Raw genomic sequence first — 21,678 nt, forward strand, 5'->3', positions numbered from 1 at the left:
CCATAGATTCTCCTTTTAAAAGGAGAAAAATATTTTTAAAGTGCGTTCGCTACCCTTTCATATAGGTCTTGAGACCCACTTTTGGGTCAGAAATGCTGACTTGGACCATAAGCTCTTGGAAGTCGGAACAAGAACCGTGGCTGGGAACCCCAAATCCTTTCACTGCAGCTAATGGAGTGAGCCTCGGCTCACAAAAGCGTGCGATTTCACATGCACACGCTTTGGTTAGTCTGTGAGGTGCAGATCTACCCTGCCTTACCTCCAAATGCTGCCAGAACACAAGCCAACAATCTGCTTGCTTCTAAGCAGTTTGTGTTGCTTGGCGCACAGCCAGACGTGCAGTCTGAACCTGTGATTTTGGAATTAACACCACCGAATATTCTAGGATACTGTCATTTACAGACCAAAAAGGACTGTGGGTTGGGGTGGAGGGAAAAAAAAACAAACACTCACATCAGTAATCAAACACTGCAAAACCTCATTATCCAAAAGGAAGTTACAGTATCCTGAACTATGTCCCATCCTGAGGAAGCTGGTCAAACACCACACAGCTCTCAAAAGTGCTACCGAATGGAAGGGACCTTACTTTAAAGCTGTGTGCTCCCTTCAGATAAGTGCCTGGAGAGGCAAGCAAAGGTCTCAGGGTATTCCCAACATAGAGGACACACGTGTCGCTCCGATGGAGGGAGCGCTGCAGGTCCCAAGCATCCACGTTAGCAGCAGCTGCTCTGCAGAAAGACAACACCCCCTCTCCGCTACTTCAACGGAGAAAGGAAGCAGGGGCTGCAGCCCCCTCTGCTTCAACCGCAGTCAGTGAGAAGGGCGGTCACATGAGGAGCACACTACAACTTTTTCCAAGACAGCCTTGACCAGCAAGAGCCTTGCTCAAGGAGCTGCATTTAGCAGGCTGGGGTCTGAAATGCCTTCTCGCCTCCAAAAAATGAAGGCTGCTGCAACTGTTGGGTAAAGGGGAAATGCGTCAGGAAGGAGTCAGGTATCGGCTGGTGGAACAACTAAGCCTGAGCCAGATGCTAAAGCCACTAGCAAATAGATCAGTTATGTATCCTGCACCGTGCAGGATCTCTCAGCAGGACGCCCTCCCCCTCACACACCTGTTTCATTGAAAATGGTTTCGAGGTCAGCCTTCAACCTCGCTCTGCTTGTTATACGACGCTTCATCTGGCCATTCCTTGGGAGGTCTGCTCTCAGCTAACCACATCCTTTTCTATAAGCCATCCCCCTCCTAGACCTGCAGGATCAAGGATGTGCCTTAGGCTTCAGCTGTAATTTTACAGAGACATCTAAATAGAAAAGAAAAAAAAAAAAAAACAACCCCCAACTCAGAGATCCAATGTCTCAGCCCTGCACAATACTTAAACAAAGCCATGCGAATAAAGTACTGGGGTATTTTAAACACGCTTTCTCCTTCTCTTGCCCTACAAGCATTTTGAATGAAACAAATGAGAGCTCTCAAGAACAATATAACGGCTATTTATCCAGCTCCTGAGTAATCAAGGCCTATACCTGTTAAATGCAGACCTGGCTCTGATTGCCCCACATTTTATTTAAAAAACAAAAAACACACATTCCTCCCCAAAACTAGCTTGGGTGGCTCTGAGCTCTCTGGAAAGGTCCAGGGTTGCACAGCACAAAACATTCATCGCTGTCAGTGACCTTTGCAGGACTGCCATGCTAAATATTTTATCACGTAATGAATTCGCTATCTTGCATCTGCTCGCAGAGCTGTCAATGGTCAGCTGGGAACCGATCAGTCAGAGATATCTGCACCCACCCGCAAAGCTTCCAAGGAACGGAGCTAAAAACAGAGCCTCTACAGCACACACGCACATGCAGCACCGAGCTGGGGAAGAGTCTTGACGTCTTAAAAAGCACACGCTGATCGTTTATATAAGTCTCCACTATCTATACCAGGGCTGAAAACTGGTGGCCTGCGAGCCACATGCAGCCCCCGGGCTCCCAAGCAGTCATCGCTGCCCCATGCTCTGGATGCAACACCAGCCAAGGGCTTGCAGCAACCCTCCCCTCTGGCTTCTGCTACCTGACCCAGCCCCAGGGGACAGGGTGGAGCAGGGGGGCAAAACCCATATTGCTCAGTGAGCCGGCCGCCCATGGCACCCATGCGGTACGGTGCCATGGGACAGCCTGGGAACTACAGGCAAAGTGAGGTGGGCTGCTCCTCTGTGCAGGAGTAGCAGAATCATCTGCCCATCCCTTCGTGTGGCAGGCTGCCCAGGGGGCCACGAATGAAGCCTCCATATGCATGGCCTATAGGGTATAGGACCCCTAGCCAATTTGAAGTCCTACAGCCTTGACATCGACTGTACTGGTAATGAAACGTCTGCAAATTGCTCAAGCAGAACTACTTGTGAAGCTCCGTCATGCTTTGCTTTCACTCTAAAGTCCAAAAGTCATTGATGCCAGGAATGGAAACTCCAGCAAAAACGTGCAGGATTGCGGAGTAAAAATGGCAGGGTAATATTTAAACTCAAAACAAAGGAGTGTGTTCTAGCTCTAGCCCTGCCACTGATGGACTCTTTCACCTTGGGCGAGTCACTCCACCACTCTGCCACCATTTCTTCATCCCCCCAGCAAGGCCAATCTTTCCCTATCGCATGGAAGTGTTTTAAAGACAAGTGTCCTCATAAACATGCTGAAGACACAGGAGTGTTATCCTACAGATGCTGTGCAAGAACAGTCCCTTTTCTGAGGTGGGGAAAGAAACGGCCACCACGCATCTCTAATTTCTCCTCCTTTTCCCTCCTCTCCAGCACACAAGTAGTTCTGGGACTCCAATGAAGCCTCTGGGTTCATTTGCTGACCCTGATCAGCATAGCTGGCAACTTGGGGCAAACAGACTAACACGGGATCAGGAGTGAAACAAGGATTATCTGTGCAGAAAGCAATGGACTGGGACCCAGGAGAGCTGGGGTTTACCTGCAAGCCTGCACCAGACTTCCTAAGCAACACTAAATGTCTTGTCTTGCCTGAAGAAGTGTCCCCAAACCTTAATTCCCCATTTGTAAAATGGGGCACTACTATACTGCCCTTCTCTCAGCTCTTGACTCTCTTGCTTACCTATAGCCTCAGACTATTCCTGTCCTATGGGCAATACTAATGCAACTATATTGTATTAATATTGGGAAGCATATTTAGGGGAGCATACTTAGTTTTGTGGCTATGTTTCTAGAACCAGTACTGTAAGAACTACCCTTCTAGGTCCTTTTCTCTTCAATTTAAATCTTCAATAACTCACCTACAAGGATGAGATCTGTGCCCTTCAATACTGCATTTCCAAATGCTCCCTTCCCTCTTTTCACATGAGCCATTACAAGGGCCCGTGCAAGTCCCCCGGGTCACCCTTCTTCCCCTCAAAGTCCAAGGGAGAGCTCAGTTTCACCTGCCTCCCAGCCAAGATTTGCCACCTATGCTGTATCTGTCAATCCAAACCAGAACTGCACAATTATTGCACACTCGACTGATGGTGTTAATATTTGGCAGGTGCGCAGTCTCCAGTATGTACCAGCTTTTATTTCAGCCTAGGGCACTGCACCATGGGATACAGTCTAATGTGGTTTAGCAAACCCCTGGAGACAGCTGGGTACGGCATTTTCAGCAGGGATGGGGTTGTGGCAAACACCTGCCACCTTATAAATCAGTGATTTCCCTTTCATTAAGTCGTAGAAAGGTAGAACTGGAAGGGACCCAGGAGACCACCTAGTCAAGGCAGGATCAGTCCCAGCCAAAATCAACCCACACAAGTGTCTGTCTAGCCTTCTAAAACTACAGAAACTATGCCGTCATACACCTGCAAGGCACACCGCCCAACATCAGGTATCCCTGAACCTGCCAGACGTCAAGGCAAGCTTGCGGAGGTGGGATGAAGGCACCAATGTTTTGCTACTGCAACACTTGTTGAATACACTCAAAAAGACCCATGGAAGATGACCATGCCCCCACTACAGAGGAAGGCAAGTTGGTCCCAATTTGACAGAGGGGTAAAAGTCCTTCCTGACCCCGAACGCAGCATCAGTTTGACCCAGAGCGGGGGGGTAAGACCCTGTAGCCAGGGCCCTGCAGATTTTAGTCACAGCCCAGTCACCATCCCGTCTTGGCTGCAGTTTGCGGAAGGGAGGGAAAAAAAAGCCTTGACACCTGACAACAGGAAGAGAAAGAAAAGCATCTGGCACCATAAGGGGATCAGATACCAGGGTATTTCTTTGTCCTCCCTGGGCTCAATACTCCAGACCAGTTGTGCTACGCAACAATCCACTTAGGGTTGCTGGTCGTAGCTGCGCTGGTCTACGGACACACGCAGATGAAGTTCTTTGGGTAGATGCGATAACTTTTATTAGACCAACTAAATAGTTGGAAAAATTGTTCTTTGCAAGTTTTCGGGCACAAACGCTCTTCTTCAGGCATAGAGAAAGTCTGCTGGTGAGATGTGTGCTTTCCTGGGTAGAGGAGAAGACAAAGTGCAGATCTGAGAAAGTACAAACGTGCAGCTTCTACTCCACCCAAAAGAGCTCACTATTCATCAGCAGATGCCTGAAGAAGGGCGTTTGTGCACAAAAGATTGCAAAGAACAAATTTTTCCAACTATTTAGTTGGTCTAATAAGAAATATCATGTCTACCCAAAGAACTTGGTTTGCCTACGACAATCCACTAGCATTCTTGCGAGCATCACAGCCAGCAAAGCGAGACTGCTAGCTCTTGAACTCCAACCCTGTGGATGAGAACATCTAAACACTCAGAGCTGCGGGCCGGCTGAAGAGGATGAAACAAAAGAGCTGCTGTCCACCCCAGACAGTAGTTTCTCACAACTCCCCATCCTCGTGAACAGCAGCGCCGCTCCACCCATGCTAGCAATGGCAGGAACTCCAGCATAGACCACATGCCATCACCGAGCAGATCTCAATGACAGGATGTCAAGTTAGCAGAGCAACTGGGCGTTTTCGCTGCTCCGCTGAAGCTGGCAAAGAGTTGGGAAATTCGGAGAAACAGGAGTTTACGGCAAACAAGGCCGAGGAGGAGGAACGTGATGGAAGAGGCGGCAGAAAGCAAACCACATGAGAGAACAGCCTCGACTCGACTGTTTCTTTACACTGTCTCTGCTCATCTCCCCAGTTTCCATCAGACCCCTGACCATCTTTCCAAAAGCAACCTTTGAACTTTGGCTGAGATGATCCTGCTTTGGACTAGGTGACCTCCTGAGATCCCTTCCAACCCTAATTTTCTTATAAATTCCTGACAGCTCTCACTCTCCCCTTCTCTTCCCACCCCCCCACCCCCCTTTTTCAGGACAGCTCTCAAAGCCTTGCCCATCGCCTCTACTTTTATAAACATCTCCAAACCAGCTGTATAAAACAAACCCATCCCCAAAGGGCATAAGCACTGAGTCACTAACGCATCTGCGAGGAGAGACGCTCTCTCCCAGAGCAATTCTTTTCCAGAGCAGCATCTCCAGCCCGAACGCAGCGTCAGCTCGATTGTGTCCTTGGGTGCTTTGTGCCGATGCAGACAGGAGGAGGAGGAGCTGCAGAAAATCACCACGGAGTGCCAAGTTGGTTAATGGCATGACAAAGAAATTGGTTTATCCTGGATTCTGCATGTCAGCAGTCACAAGGGGGCACTCCAAGTTAGAAGGCCAAATGCTTTTAAGTATTAAAAAGCTAAAGCAAGCAACGCCAGCTCCCTTAACTATAAATTCTGGTTTCTTATAACAACAACTTGCCATTCTGCCCAATTATTGGTGGGTTACCCACTCCCCAGGGACCAGAAGGCATTCAGCATCTCACTCTTATGAGTCACTAGTTCCCTCTGCTAAGATACCTGCTTGCAAGACCCCAAGAAGTGTCACCAAACCCAAGGATTAATAGCCGGATAACAGGTTCGCAGAGGGCCCGAAAGCAAGAGCGTGGATGCAAACGGTCCCTCCATAAGCAACGCTGTTGTGTATCCCCGTGCCAGCAGATATCAGATATTAACCCAGGGTGGGGCTGCCCAAAGCAGTGAATCCCTACAAGGAAAAGCCACAATGACAAGGAAAGAAACTAATTTTACTTCTTGCAAACATACAGATCTGCTTCAATGACCAGTTACATCCAAGTAGCGACTGGCAGGAAACAAGTGTCCTCAACGAAGACAGGAAAGGAGGCAAACAGTTGGGACAACGCAGGGAAAGCATTTACATGTCAGTTGGCTACAAGAGACTTGGTGCTTTGATGCATTTAGGACAGACCAGAGAACAAAATATAGAGCAAGATTTACACTAAATTATATCCAAAAGGAATGTGCACCCTGGACAAGCTCCAGAACATCACCCACTCTTAAACACAAGGAAAAGTTGCATTGATAAACTTTTGCAGACAAGTGGGGAGCACCAGGATACGCGGCCCAAATGCACTGTAAAATTCAAGGGGGTTAAAGGGTTTCTGTGACATCCAGCAGGAAAGCCTCAACTATAGGAGCTGCCACTTTGGGATATCTGTTTATTCAGGTTCTAGGTAGAGAGCTGCAAAGTAAAGACACTGGCCTCCTTCACCCAAGGTGCAGTGACACCTAGGATGACTTGCAGACTGAACCACATGCCAACGTCCACTCGGACACAAAGAGCCGAGTGGTCAGGAGAGCACCGTGATGCTACGGAGTTGAAAACGAGCAGGAACATCAGCTGAAACCAAAAAGGAAATGAAGTCAAAGGCACAGTCCCTAAAGATGGTCTCTCCAGGGCAACAACAGAGCACCCGCGTTGCGTGCTCCTGGGTGCCAACGTGTCCCTCAACCCAACTGTGAATGACAAGGAAGGAGCCCTCCGAGTTATGAGTGCTGGGGGAAAGGTGGGGAGATTTTTTTGGGTCACCCATCTATTTGCATGTTGGGCTGTGTTGCTGCACCTGTGCAATTGCATTTCTTTCAGCACGACAGAGTCCTTCTAGTTTTGCAGCGCTTGCTCTTACTCTGCATTGGCAGGTCGAGCAAGCAGCCCCAGGACTTTGGTTGCTTTCTCTGATGAAGCTGCACTGCTCCAGTGCCATCAAAGGAGCAGGCCACCGTGTTCGACGGTCTGCAGAACCAGACCACGTGTGGGCGTCAGACGCCTACCAGCTACTTGGGGTGTGAGCCCACGTGCCATTAGTCCCCCCTATCCGGCACTGGGGAGGCCCCATCTGGAGTCCTGTGTCCAGTTTTGGGCCCCCCACTACAGAAAGCATGAGGACACATTGGAGAGTCCAGCAGAGGGCAACAAAAATGTTTCGTGGACTGGGGGACATGACCGGTTAGGAGAGACTGAGCGAACTGAGCTTATTTAAATTTGGAGAAGAGAAGACTGAGGGGGATTAAAAAGCAACCTTCACCTCCCTGCAGGGGGGTTGCAAAGAGGATGGAGCTGGACTGTTTTCAGTGGGGGCAGATGATGAACAAGGAGCAATGGGTTCAAGCTGTAGCAAGGGAAGCCGGGGTTAGATATTAAGAAGAATTTTCTCACTAGGAGGGCAGTAAAACACTGGAAGAGGTTACCAGAGAGGTGGTGGGAACTCCAGTCTTGGAGTTTTAAGGACCCAGGTAGACAAAGCCTTGGCTGGGATGATCTAGTTGGGGCTGGTCTTGATTTGAGCAGAGGGCTGGACTAGATGCGACCTCCTGAGGTCCCTTCAACCCTCATTTTCTATGATTTTGTGAAATGCAAACCAAGCCAATAGTCTGTTTAGCCCCAGGCACCCCAATGGAGACATAATACAAGGACCTCCGAGGGAAGATGACCAGGGGGTTGGACTACATGACCTCGTGAGGTCCCTTCCAGCCCTAGTTTTCTCCGATTTTGTGTGCGGACAGACAGCAACCTGAACAAGTACCACGCTGTCAGTGTTTGCAGGATGGCTTCCGTCTAGTAAGGGGGACACGGTGCAATGACCAACTGTGAACAGCAAGCAGGCTGTCTGGGTGGCTAAGGATTGCTAACACTCAGCCACTCTGCTTGGAAAAATTCCTCAGATACTAGGTGCAGACAAGAGGGAAAGGATGACTACGTCAGTCAGGCATGTGGGGCAAGGGAGCAAGAATAAAGGGCACTTCAGAGAGCTGCTTAGGAGCCACAGTCAATGAGGAAGCACTTAGAGAGAGACTGCCTTTGCTGAAGAAAAGCTCCAGTTCCAGCCAAAAAGCCTGTGCACCCAGACCACAGAACAAAACAGCAGAGACAGCAGGGCAGGCTCCAGAGAGAGGAAAAAGGGGAGAAGGAGCCAAAAAGGCCTGTGAGAAGCAGTCTTTGGAGGCAGCAAGAGGAATCACTGCTCTCAGGGCTTAAGCAGGCAGCGGGAAGACTGAGGTCAGGGCGAGTACCTCTGAAACTGCCATGGGCCGAGACACGTTGGTGCCGAGCACAATCCACTGAAAATGTTCACGTGGAGCACACTGCAGCTTTGGCAGCATCCAACAACGAAGCATTGCGAGACAGCTCTTAAACCTTAGCCAGCGGCTGCCAAACATGCTCAGAAGTGATGCATCGATTGCTTAACTTGCTTTCCCAACCTGGCAAGGCCCGCTCCTGAGTCAGAGCCACTCATGTATCAACAGGTGAGCAAGAGCACAGGGAAGGGTAGATGGGAGACGTCACGTTTGGTCCCGAATAAACTATTTTATCTCAGGACAAACAGTGCAATTGTTCAGAGGTTTATGACTGTTGTGCTCCAGATAAATCCTTAAAAAAAAAAAAAGGGTTCACAGGATAAGACATAGTAACAGTTTATCCCGGGATATCAAAGTGTGTCTGAATGGTTTTCCCAGGTGAATCAAAAGGCGGAAAAGCAGCAGTGTCTTCACCCACTTGCTAAATCCTGCTGGGAAGGATAATGTGTACATGTCTGTTCAGAGACACAGGCACAACTTGTCCAGAGACAAACACAAGGTCTGTTCGTAGCTTAAGGGAGGACTTTCTCCTCAATTTCTGGAGGAAGGAAGGGAAAGGAAAGAATATCCAGCTCCAAAGTTACACCACACAGGAAAAAATGTGAGCCTCACAGCAAGAAAATGTTCGGAAAAATTAGGAGGCTGTGAAAGACTTATTTAAAACATAAATATAGTTTTTGCCATTGCAAGAGTGAGGGTGCATCTTGTGTGCTCACATTTGTTTTCATTTAAAGCATTCAATTTTATTCTTATGCAGACTGCCAGGAGCTGAACTCATGAAGGAAATCCAAGCTAAGATGAGCAAACAGCTTTCCCCTTCAAAACTGCAAAAGGTCACTGAAAGTGAAAAAATAAGATATCATTTGCAAGTAAGATGTTCTGCACTGGTGTTTCCCATTTAAGAGTTTAAAGTGCTAGTTACAGCCTTCCCAAAAATCAGAATCCCAGAGCTCACATAACTAAATCAGATACTTTTCAACTGAATACCTGGAGCACCAGAAATAAATAGTAGACATGGAAAACCAGTTCTAATCAACTGGACTTGGGATGTTTTTCCCTTCTAAGCATATAAAGAAATTCCTGAGTCTGCCGCCTAAATTAAGAAACGTAATGGATGTCGTTCCCAAAACAGATCTAGTCCACAGCTAAAACCCGAGCCTGGAAGGAAGACATTCCTTGCCATTTAGGGAAAGTAACAGAGATTATTTTATTGCAAGGCTGGTGAAAAGATCTCACAAATAAAACACTCTGGAGTATTTCAAGACTCCAAAGATCTTCACCAATACCACACCGCTTTGGAGTGGGCTCAAGGCCAAGCAGTTGTGCAGTCTTCAAAACGGGACAGTTTCTCCTTTCTGTACGAGTCCAGCTCACATTCGATGGAACTAGCAGGGTTGAGCCGTAGGAAATTTTGGGTTTTTATTCAGTGCATGGAGCCTCCTGGAAGCTTACTAGTGTCCCCTCCAAATTGCTTTTCCTCAACTCCTGTTGGAGCCTGCAGGTTCCCTGTAGGTTATTACACTTTTAGCAAAAACACTGATATATTGAGCTCCACTGAGAATCACCAATGCAGCCAGCAAGCAGAGGGCTCACAGCGGGATTTGTCCCTGCAGTCTTTCTTCACTAAGGCACCAGCAAACGTATAACCCAGTTTGGGGGTTTGCTTGGTTACAGTGGGTCTGGTCTCTTTGGAGGGGAGAGGTGTGGTTGTAATGGGAGGGATAAAAGGATTGCAGGTGAAGGGGATGAAAAGCCAACCACTGCCTCCAAGCAGCAGCTCAGGATTGTACACACCCATAGAAGCAGCCTGGAAATGCTTCAAGAAGTCTACGGTACAAAAACTAAGTCAGAAGTCTGTATCCCAAGCAAAGGGAAAGCAGTTTGCAGGAAGGATCTCCAGACTTAACTGAATAACTAAACCACCTCAGAAAGCATAAAGGGATATGTGGAGAGCCTACAAGGAACAGGGAAAAAAAACACCACAAATCAGCAAAGAAAACTGTTTTCATGGTCAAGACATACATGGTTAGAGTGAGGTTTGCCAAAAGCCAAGCTGAGTTAGATCTCGAGTATTAAAAACAGAGAAGGAAGGGTATATCAGCTACAAAAATAAGAAGAGAATAAAAAGAATGGAAGAATTGAAGCATGTCAGCAGTGAGGATGTGGTAGAGATAAAAAGGTCTGGCCCAACAACTCAACAGCATCGAATATTTTGACTCAGTTAAGGGCTATGATGTTGAACAGGGACAGAGACAGAACGAGGAGCAACCATCTCCAGCTGCAGCAAGGGAAGTTGAGGTTGGATATTAGGAAAAATTCTCACACGAGGAGGGTGGTGAAGCATTGGACCAGGCTCCCCAGAGAGGCGGTGGACTCTCCGTCCTTGGAGGTTTTGAAGACCCGGCTAGACAAAGCCTTGGCTGAGATGGAGTTGGGGCCAGTCCTGCTGAGAGAGGCAGGCTGGACTAGATGTGATCCCCCGAGGTCCCTTCCAGCCCCGATTTTCTACGAGTCTATGAAAGTCTTTGCACAAGACTCTGGGGAGACGTCATCTGGAAATCTCTGTGCAGTTCTGGTCACGCCTGTTCAAGATGAATTCAAACTGGAAGGCATGCAAAAGGCGGCTGCGAGGATTATCAGGGAAACAAAGAACACATCCTACGAGAGCCGACTGGAAAAGCTTGGCTCATTTAGCCTAGCAAAACCTGAGATTGACAGGGGATATTATACGTCAGCACTGTAAAACACCCAAGAGGCAAAACAGCTATTTCAGCTAAAAGACAGAGCTGGCACTAGAACACATGGGTGTGATTAGAGCAGCGAGGATCACAGGCTTGCAACCAGAGTAGGAAGGCCAAAAAATCCCCCGACTGATTTTAAGATGGGGTTTGGTAAATTCATAACAGGGGTTATATACCACATGTTGCCTGCAGGAGCAGGGGACCAGACCAAGAGAGCTCTCCTGGCCTGATCTGCTAAGCCACCACTACTGGACCAGAAACCTGGGCTCCTTCTGCTCCTCTGGAGGTTAACATCAATGTCTTGCAAACTTCAATGGATTTGTCACGCCTTCCCAAGGTCAATTTGACACCCACGAATGCCAATGAGAATGGTCCAGGGATTAAGGCTTTAATGGTCCAGGAGCAGGAGCTCCACAGGCTTTCTGCTGCTCCTCGTACACCTCATTGCAGGCACGGTCACCACGCCTCTGCAGCACTCGGGGTGTCACTGAAAACTCAAGCCCCAATCGGAGACAGCACGGACATGGCAAGGAATATCTTCTTTCACTGTTCTCAAATGCAAGAGAAAAGATCTCAAGAGCAGCAGCATGGTCACCTTTGGTGCTGTTTCTGGTCTCGAGCACGTGGGCCAGGGGAAGGGCCTTGCTTTGCCGACAGCCTTGAGAACACCGTGGGGGCAATGCAGATGTGCCCTTTTTCTCCACGCACCGCTGGTCTGCAACAGAGAAATGGAGCTGGCACTTCCCTACCCCACAGATGTGCTGTGAGATTGCGCTAAAGGAAATGCTGAAGATAGGATATGGGGGGGGGGGACAAAAAGACAGATCTTCCATCTACGGTTTGAGATACAAAGATTTCCTGATGGAGAAGAAGTGCAGCGCACACAAAACTGACACTATGACTTTCACTACCCACAAAACAAACAAAGGACAAAACTGGGAACAGACGTGGCGGGAGAGGGGATGGAAAGAGAAGATTTTGCTCAAGGATTAATACACTTATCCTTGAAACAGGGCATCCCTGAAAAGCAGCATTAACCTGGTGAGAAATGTGGGCACTGCTGCTCTTACTTTAATCTGTTTTTTGTTAAAAAGAAATTCACTCTTGTTCTCTTTGTAAAAGCTACTTTATTAAATTTGACAAACAGTTGCCACTTTTCATCCCTGAGACGGCTGCTTTCAGTGAAAACCAAGAGGATCTCTGGGTGTATGCATTATGTATCACAAGATGTTTCGTCTCGATCCAGAGCTCATATTACTCTCTCCAGATCAATGGGATTGCATGTAGTGGGGTGCACGCCAGTCCCGATTTTCATTTATAACCCTTTTGGAAGCGACCTTGGGGAGCATTTGTCTAAAAAGGCACAGAGTGAAATGCAAGATGCTGCTGCCGATTAAAAACCGCCTGCCATCCCAGAAGTCTTTGCTATTTAGCAGGAGTCATAAAATTAATTCAAAAGAAGATTTTCCTAATCAAAACTGCTATATGGACAAAATGTGACTAATTTCTAAAGGAAAAGCAGACCTGACTGATGCTCAGTACTGTGCCTGAAAATAAGCACAGAAGTTTTAACTTCTAGTGAGGAGCTTTACAACTACCTGTCAGCTCCAGCCAGGCTTTTGCTCCAAATATAGCTGCCCCCTCCAAACACCTCCAGCCAGGCACTTGGTATAGTTCCTCACTGCCACTCATTAAAAATAGGTAAAAGATCCGAGAGAAAGGCAGAGCCAAGTGCATCGCTCTTTTGTGAAGCAAGACAGCACTATGCTCATTTTATGGAGTGAAGAGGTACAAGGAGTTTTTAGGCGACTTGCCACAGTTGGTTACTGGTGTTGTACACAACTAAGCTGGCATTCAGGTGTACCAAACCCGCGCCCCGTTGGCACTCCTACAAGCATCCTGTACAAGGCACCCCTAGTTTGTCCATTCGGCCTAACCAACTTACTACATTGCTGCTCCTACATAAAAATCAGGCATTTCATACCCTTCTGAGATCAACCGTGGCACCACTTTTATTTTCTTCCAGGTTTTTTTATTTGCTTCTTTTGTTTTTGGTGCTTGATGAATTGTTGGGACCTACTGAAAGAAGGTTTAAACAAAAAGCTAATTGTCAGCCACCACAGTAATTAGCTGAATTGGAAAATTGCCACTTTCTTTGGCTGGTTTTCTGATAGCTGGAGTCTCCTCAATCCCTGCATTAAGGTGAAGGTAGACAAGTTAAGAGGTAGATTCATTTCCAAGCTCTATGGCCTGCCAGAAGAGGTGCCTAAGGAAAGAAAGCAATACCTCTCCTAAACAACACAGCGCTTTTTTGCTGGGTACATATAGGGCCACTATCTTTATTAATAATTTGAGAACCATGCTGGCCCGGTTGTATTCTGGGGATCAGCCTGCCTAGCCAATGAGTTCCTGTACATTTTATCTTCCTCCTCAGCCCAACCTGCTCTTTTGAGTGGGACAACAAGCAGATCCAGCCTCCTGACCCATGATGTTTTTCCTTGTACCAACGGGGGAGCAGTAATCCTGACTTACGAATTATTTCTCTATCAGCCAAGAGCGTGAGGTATTCTCTTATCTTCCACAAGTAGACAAGAAAAATGTCAGTGCTTTGACATCACTAGCCCTGCATATACCATAGGGAAGGATCTTAGGTATAAGGTTGCCAAATTTCCTGGGTTAACCAATTTAGACTCCAGGGCTCATTATCCCTGCATCAGGTAACGTTTTCCAAAGCTAACCTGCAAGCCAGTAGGTCTCACTGCACAAGCTCCTACCAAATAACTGCAGAGAATAATAGTTAAAAGCATCTACACAAGAGCCTGCATTGCTACTGGTCTCAAAAAAAATGTAGGTCCCCCAATGTCCACCACAACAGCAATACTCAGAAGGAGGTACGGGCCATTCCCTCAACACATGCTTGTATTAGCAGGAATGGGTTGCAGCACAGTCTGGGGAAAAAAAAGTCTTCCATGTACTCAGCATAACTTCATCTCACAACAAATTCAACTATGGATGCACTGCATCAGGAGGGGAAGGCAGTCTTCTACTTCGGCACCAAAGATGTTAATCAGACAGTGCAAGGAAAGTAGGGAGGCCTTTCCTCGTGCAATCTTTTCTACACATGGAAAGAAAGGCCTCCCTTCTTTCACAAGTGCCAAACCTGCACCTTTCAGCAAATTGGACTGGGGCTGCAAGTGCTCAACACTTAAATATAGCCTAAAGGCATCACCCAAATTTCAACTGCACTTTCAGGCATCTGGGCCTAGATACCTTGCTTAAAGTCGATTCATAAAGGCTTGGTTTACTGGCATAAATTTAAGAGCACCTCATAACTCAGCAGGCATTCCCAAGGACGCCAAACTTATCCAATATGCACACACACACAGAAAAGCACATCACGAATGGACAATCTGTCCTGCACAAGAGGAAGTCAGCATGACCACCTTCGGCAACACAAGGCTACATGCACTGAACTGAAACAAACTGCACAACATCTGAAATGCCGGCCATGCACAGGCACAAAGTAAAAAACAACCCTCTGGATGCTCATGTCCTCCCAATACAAAACTGCTATAAAAACGCCCATCTCACTCACCAATCCCACTTGGGACGCCACCTCTTGCGTGCATAGAAAGGAACAGTATGTGCATGCTTAATTATCAACACACCAAGGAAATGCAAACACTGCAATTAGACATCACCCATCTAAAAAACTAGGTCGTGAACTTCAAAATTCAGAGAGCCCGTTTCAATTTTGTATCTTGAAGCAAGTCCCTTACCTGGCGTGATACCTTCAGGTTTTTAAAGACTGACTAAACAAAGCAAAAAAACCCAAACAAACACACACAGCATTTCCTCAATGATATTGTATAGTTTATGCATTCCCATTAGTGATAGCCAACAACAGAGACCCAGGTAAGTGAACTTCACAGACTTACTGGTTGCACAAAATACCTCTCTCCCAATTGGGTTTGCTGGTTATCAGCAGGTAGCAGCTGCCAAAGTCAGCAGAGGGAGAAAAAGCACAGTCTATGCAAGAGTTACATAAACATTGGGCATTTTAAAACTTCCTCAGCTAGTAAATGTTGGATTAAAAAAAAAGAAATTAAGATACTGGAACTTGTTGGACATTCCCTACAAGATTACAGTCATTTTAAAGCAAAGCAAAATATTAAACTTAAGCTACTTGGTGCCACTTCAACATTTTCAGACGTCAATCCATTTGCAACAGATTACTCAGGCCACTAAACTGCTCTTGCTAGTAACAGACTTCAATTAACTAATAGCAATGATTTGTCAAAAAAACAGGATTTCAATTCGTACTTCAAAACAGGTCCTGCACCTGCTGTGCAATCGCCTGGATTTACCTGGTGGGCCAGCACACAAGAGTTCTGACTCCCACACAATCGATTAGCTGCAAGTAGTAGAGTCATAGGTAGCTCTAGTCTTTATCAAGCCTAAAGAAACCCAAGCCTCAAGTGGGCTTTGCACCTGTTCTCCCAACCACGTCCAACTCGTTTGCATGACAGACAGTGGCCTGAAGCTTAGCAGTGATAGCCAAACGCCACCACTGCAATCATCATTAACTAGCACTTCAAATCATAACTGAAGAGCTCTTGGATATCTAGGACATATCTAGCACAAGGAAAGGTGCGACTGCAACACAACACAGGCACCCATGATAGTCTTCAAGGTAGCCAGCACAGGTGACAACAGAAATGAAGATGCCAGAGCCTGGGGTTTAGGCATGGGCTGTACAAAGCCACTGGAGATCCTGGATACACCATCTGGCTGCTAGCTTGCGTTGAACCCACACTGCGGTTTCCTATTCTAGCTAGCTGAAAGCTTGCACGAGTGCTTACCTGTGCCACAAAAATCACACTCCTACTTGCCAGGCAGTCACCTCCTAAACATGAGCCTTCATGTGCACGTGTTTCTTTCCTAAGGAAATAAGTGTAAAATAGCTAACATCTGCATGTGCAAGGCAGGGCAGCGTGGCACCTTATAGACATCAGATGCATCTAACAAAAGCAGGCTATTTAAAAAAAATAGTGCCACACTACTCTATTTTCCGCCAACTGCAAACCAAATGCAGCTAATGACCTCTCATCTATGCATTTAGCTTATAATTTTTCCTTAGTATGACCACCTTTTTTTCAGTAGCATCCACCAAATACCAGGCATTGTGCAGTGCACATCCCAGTGCATTTGAAGACAGCCCCCACCACAAAGCACTTGCAATCTAAACTATAAAGGATGTTGGGTAGGGAACAGGAATCTAACCAGAAAACAAAAAACAACATGGTTGGTTATTAGCACTGGTTTGTTAGTTAACGTTTTGTTATTTTTACTTGGGGGCTCCTGCCAAGTTTATAGGAATAAGGGAATTAGGAGAGATGGTGATTGATTCAGACAGCACAGACAGGAGAGATGGAGGGAGACTGCAAGCATGGGGCAAAATAAATGCAAACAAATAGCAAAAATGTTCTAAAAATGTAACCTCAGGGAATCACCGATGTCAGGAGAGGAGTGTGTGTGTGTGGGGGGGGGAGGGGGGGGAGCAGGGAGGGAAATCAAGGTGGTCCCTGGAGGGGCACCAACAACATGGGATGAAGCTCTCCAAGTCTGCCAAGGAAAAGGTCTTGCCTGTCCAACACTGAGCAGATTGTCTTGACCATCCTGAGAGCTGCACATCAGAGCAATCCAGAAAAGCAAATAGTCTGTCACCACCCTGTTTGAAGAGCTGATTATTTTGGGCTTCTCCCTGCCCCCTCCTGGACCTGCCACATGGCACACACAGGCTGTCCATCCATGCCACTTGTGGTACGCGAGCTGTGGGTTGGGTACCCTGCTCTATTTGGGAATGAAGAACAAGGACCAAAAAAAAAAAAACAAACACAGCTCTACATGAACACAGATAAAGCTAAAATGAAGGTGATGATGGGTCTTTCAAACTATGTCAGGTTAAAAGGAGAAACAAGGGGAGAGCACGTTTCTCCTCCTGGAGATTAGACCTTTAAAACAGAATAGCCACTTGCTGAATGCAGCTTCCCCCATTTTTTAGTCGTTGTCTACCAACACAGTAGTTAGATTCCTTCATTTAATGTCTATTTTACCCCCACAGGGCAAATAGCTTACGATTTGATGAACACCAACAGCGTACAAGACGGAGGCTGTGAGGTGCTTGGAGCAGAGTGGCAGAGGAAAAGCATGCAAACAAGTTCTTGCAAGGTACATTTGGGTGCAGTCATCCAGAGCATCCGCTCTCTGGCAGCGACTGCCCAGGTACAGGCTCCTACCCTGCGGGAAGCGGGAGGCAGCCTATGGCCCAGCAAAAGTGTGGTGAGCTACAATGCATTTACAATGGACTGGCATGTATTGCAGACTAGCTGACAGCAAATTCACGCCCTAGCTCACTTGACAGAAGCCTGTTCATGTGTCCATGTCCTTATATAAGTTGATGGTGCAGTAAGAAACTTTTCCTGTGTTTTTTTGTTTTTATGCACACAGAGGAATACTTCTCTTAGACCTAGGGCAGGGCTAGGCACTCCTAGTACAGGTAGGCAACCCCTGGCATGGGTACCAAAGCATAGCACATGAAGGCATTTTGCTTGCCATGTACACCTTGGAGCAGACAGTGGAAAAAGGGCTAGGACTGTGCTGCCACAATAAGTATCAGGCCCCTCATGGCATAGATAGCATCAATACCCTGATGGACTGCACCCAGCACCCCTGCAATTCTGGGACTCTTGTTTCAGTTTTCACCAGACCTCTGGGACCAGCCTTCGAAATCCAGGACTACACTTGCCAAAGCAAACATATGGGTACCCTACTAAGATCCCAATATTGTAAATGCTTATAAAGAGAGCTCTGCTGGTGAGCATGTACAGGTTTGCAGGATACGGTTTCATAGCATATTTTACACTTCCAAATGAGCAAGTGGCAGCAGCATCTCAATAACTTGCGTTCCTGAAATTGGACACTCCAAAAACAAAAGATTCAGAGCAGCAAAGGTCAAATTTTTTGGCAGAACTGCAGACTCCCTCTGCCTGAAGGGCAATTGCACCCGAAAGCTTGCAAAGAGCTTTTCCCCCCTACCCCCAGCTACTCAGTTGGTCTAACAAAAGATATCCCATCTACCCAAAGAACCAAGCCACACTTTCTGGCAGGTGTGCCACCAACTAAGCCCTGCACCCCGCTCCCCGTGTGCCACTCCAGCCCTCCTTCCCCTGCCTAATCTGCTGCTCTGCTTTCTGGTCAACTTTCTGCCAACCTTCTCCCTGCTCTGCAACATGCCGCATGCAGAGTCTAGTCTGCCCGTGCCACTTGTGGCATGCATGCTGTGGGTTGCAACCTTGTTTTAGAGCCAAGATGGGCTAAGTGCCCATCTCCACATATGGTGCATCGGCCTGTATTTAAAAAGAACTGGGAGCAACAGTCAGGCACCAAGTCGACACAAATTCTTTGAACCTCAGAATATGCAACCAAACCCCTCACAGCTGGAAACAAAAAGAAATAAGCAGATCTAGATCTGGAAGCGATACTATTACTCCTCAGCTGCTTCGCACGATAATCAGCAATTGTACTGAGGTACCTGGACGGCACCATTTGACCAGACTAAAAACTCAAGGAAGCAGCCAGTTTCCTACAAACCTCGTTCAGATCTGCAATGTTCAAGTTACCGTGGTTGCTCGTGACCAACACAACTGGAGGTTCTGATCCCCACATCTCATAGCACTACAGAAGTGGTTCTCCACCTTTTCAGACTAAAGGTACCCCTCAGAAAATGTTAGCTCTTCACTTTCCCTTGATTTCGGGCAGAGATAACCAAGTACTTTCAGTTGCAAAGGATTCGGAAAGCCCACAATAGGGCTTTTGATACTATGGATTTTTTTTTTATTATTTTTTTTTTTTTTTTTTTAAAGTCTCTCCCTTTTTCTTGTGAATCATGTTTGCACACATAACGGTACCCAATGGTAGCATTGTGTGGCACCCCGTGGCACCCCTGAAAGGATCTTGTAACACCCTGGTAAGACTCTGCATCAGACCAAGGCACCATTTCAGTGCTAATACTCAAAAAAAAATTTAAAGTAAAAAAAAAAAAAAGTTTTTTCTTGAAGCACAATTAAACCGTGGCACTCAAGGCCACAGGAAGAAACCGAGGCTAGTGACACACAGACAATGCATGACACTGGCATTCATATGAGCAACACAAAGCCAGGATTTTAATTGACACTGTTCAACCAAACACATCTGGAAAAACGTTAACCACCACACTCCAGGGCTTAAACTGGAGGGCATTGCAGATGAGGCCTATTTGACGCATGAAAGGATCATGGACACAGGCCCAAATAGAAACGGTAACCCCCCTCCCTTGTGTTGCTGGAGGAGTCATTACGTGTGTACCAACAGATTCCTGGGGACAACTAAAACAGGGACAGCAGTGAGGGTCAGGGGTTAACAACAAGGGGACTCTGAGCAGAACAAACAAGTGCCCACCAGCCCTCGAACAAGTCCAAGGAGCCAGTGGATGCTGCCTAGTGAAACACTGCCCGGAGACATATGTGGATGAGGGACAGGAAGATGCCCCCATAGTCACTGGGGGTCTCCTCCTTTCTGGTTAGGCAGATAGCTAGCTTAGCTAGGATCAGGAGCTCCTGGGACTTGATGGGGCCACAGATGAGTAATGCAACCACAGCCTCAGCCCTGCTCCTTGAAGGACACAGTGAAGGGGCTATAGCCTGGCACCCTTGAGCATTAGAGATGAGGAAGGGGCCATATGCAGGAAGCAGATTAGCTCCCACCTGCCCACTGCAGGGTTGCATTTATCTTGCTTATACAACCCTGCCACAATACAGGACAGAGAGCTGCATGGACCTCAGGTCTTCCCCAGCCTGTGTTTCAGGCATTATATTTAAAATGACAATTGGAGGGATGGCAGGGAAAAGTGCCTTAAAAAAACAAAACAAACAAACAAAAAACACATCACACAGGAGGGAAAAAAGCTGGGGAAACAAGTCACTAGTTATAAGCAGCAGTGACAGCTGCCAGATCCTCAGTGCCATCTAGCAAAAAGCCAGGGGACCACACACCTGCTGAGAGATGCCGAACACAGAAAGCCCCAAGGTGGCCACAGCCCTGAAAGTAAAAACCTGCCATGTACTGGGTCAGACCGTAGGTCCACCTCATCAGGTCTCCCATGCCCTGCGTACCTGACCAGATAGGACGCTCTGGCCAAGAGGACGCCCAGGGTCATTTCTCTGTCCCTGGTCCACTCACGTCTCCAGGCTGAGTATCACTGGGCAGCATCCCCTGGCTCCTTAGACTTGCTCAAGGGCCAGTGGGCACTGTCCGGTGTGCTCTTTCGTGTCCCTGCTTGGTGTGCTCATTCTGAACCTTTACCCATCACTTGCTCCAGTCTTGCCTTTTCTTTTGTCCTGAGAAAGGAGCTGTTATTTCTCCGGTGGCCTCCCCTTCTAAGGGAGCTCTTCCTGGCAGGCAGCAGCCCCTGATCCCTTGAAAGTAAGAGATAGGCCTGTGTGGCACAGCAGCAGAGAGCAGATGCTGAAAAGGAGTGAACCGGGTCTGACCAGGGTCCCCATCCCCGCTCCTCTCCCACTTGCAACCACCAGCATTCAAGGTCCAGGAAGTTCTGATACAGAAGCTGTCCCCCTAATTCCCATGCTCAAGAATAGCTACCAATGCCCCTTTCCTACAGGATTTTTAAAATAGACTTTTAGAAATAGTAAATGAACACGAGTTAAACTTTTCTATTGGTCTCGCTTTTTTGGTTTGAATGTGGCTGAACTCTTGTCTAGAGGCAACCCCCTCCCCCCCACTCTATACCAGTGTGATCCGACACGCAGCGTCAGTCTGAGCCCAAGTAGAGGGACAAGACCCCCTAGTCGGGAACCTCTGGTTTCGGTCCCAGCAGGAGCACTGGCACAGTCCAGTCCCCATCCCCAGCCAGCACCTCCAGGGGAGACTTAAAAACACCCCGATGCATGGGGGGCGGGGGGTGGAAAAGGGGGACACCTCCCTAAACACCTCCTGCACCCACTGAACGTGCTCAGCTCTTGCAGCCTCCCCTTGCAGCACTGGCTTTGCCAGGCCTGGGTGGTCACCGCCTCGGGACCTCGTCTAACCTCCCTTCCCATGACCTGGAGCCCAGAGTGGCGCACGGGGAGCTCCAGGTGAGGCCCGAGCAGCGTGAGGAGAAAGCACGATCGCTGCCCGCACCTTGCGCCCCACGGGCTGTTTGACTGGGGGAGGGCCTCAGCAGGGACAGCACCCCTGCACCCTGGGCAGCTCATGCCTGGTGCCCTTTGGGGCACCCCTGACAGCACCCCCATGTCCAGTATGCTCTCCCCCACCCTTTGGGGTACGCCCCGTGCCTAGTGCCCCCACCCCTAGTAGGGCATCCCCCATGCCTGATACCCCCCCCCTCCGCATGCCCACATCTCTCAGCTCCTGGTCCTGCCCCCCCGCGAAGTGGTGCTGTCCCAAGCA

At 47.8% G+C, this 21,678-nt stretch overlaps 1 protein-coding gene across 2 annotated transcripts in view; it reads right to left on the bottom strand.

Moving 5' to 3' along the window:
* EXTL3 (exostosin like glycosyltransferase 3) overlaps nucleotides 1–21,678 on the bottom strand; it is a 174,257-nt gene that overhangs the window by 152,252 nt on the left and 327 nt on the right. The gene's annotated exons all lie outside the window — the stretch shown is intronic.

Source organism: Crocodylus porosus, unplaced genomic scaffold (genome assembly GCF_001723895.1).
Source record: "Crocodylus porosus isolate Cpor-Errol unplaced genomic scaffold, CroPor_comp1, whole genome shotgun sequence".
NCBI lineage: Eukaryota > Metazoa > Chordata > Crocodylia > Crocodylidae > Crocodylus > Crocodylus porosus.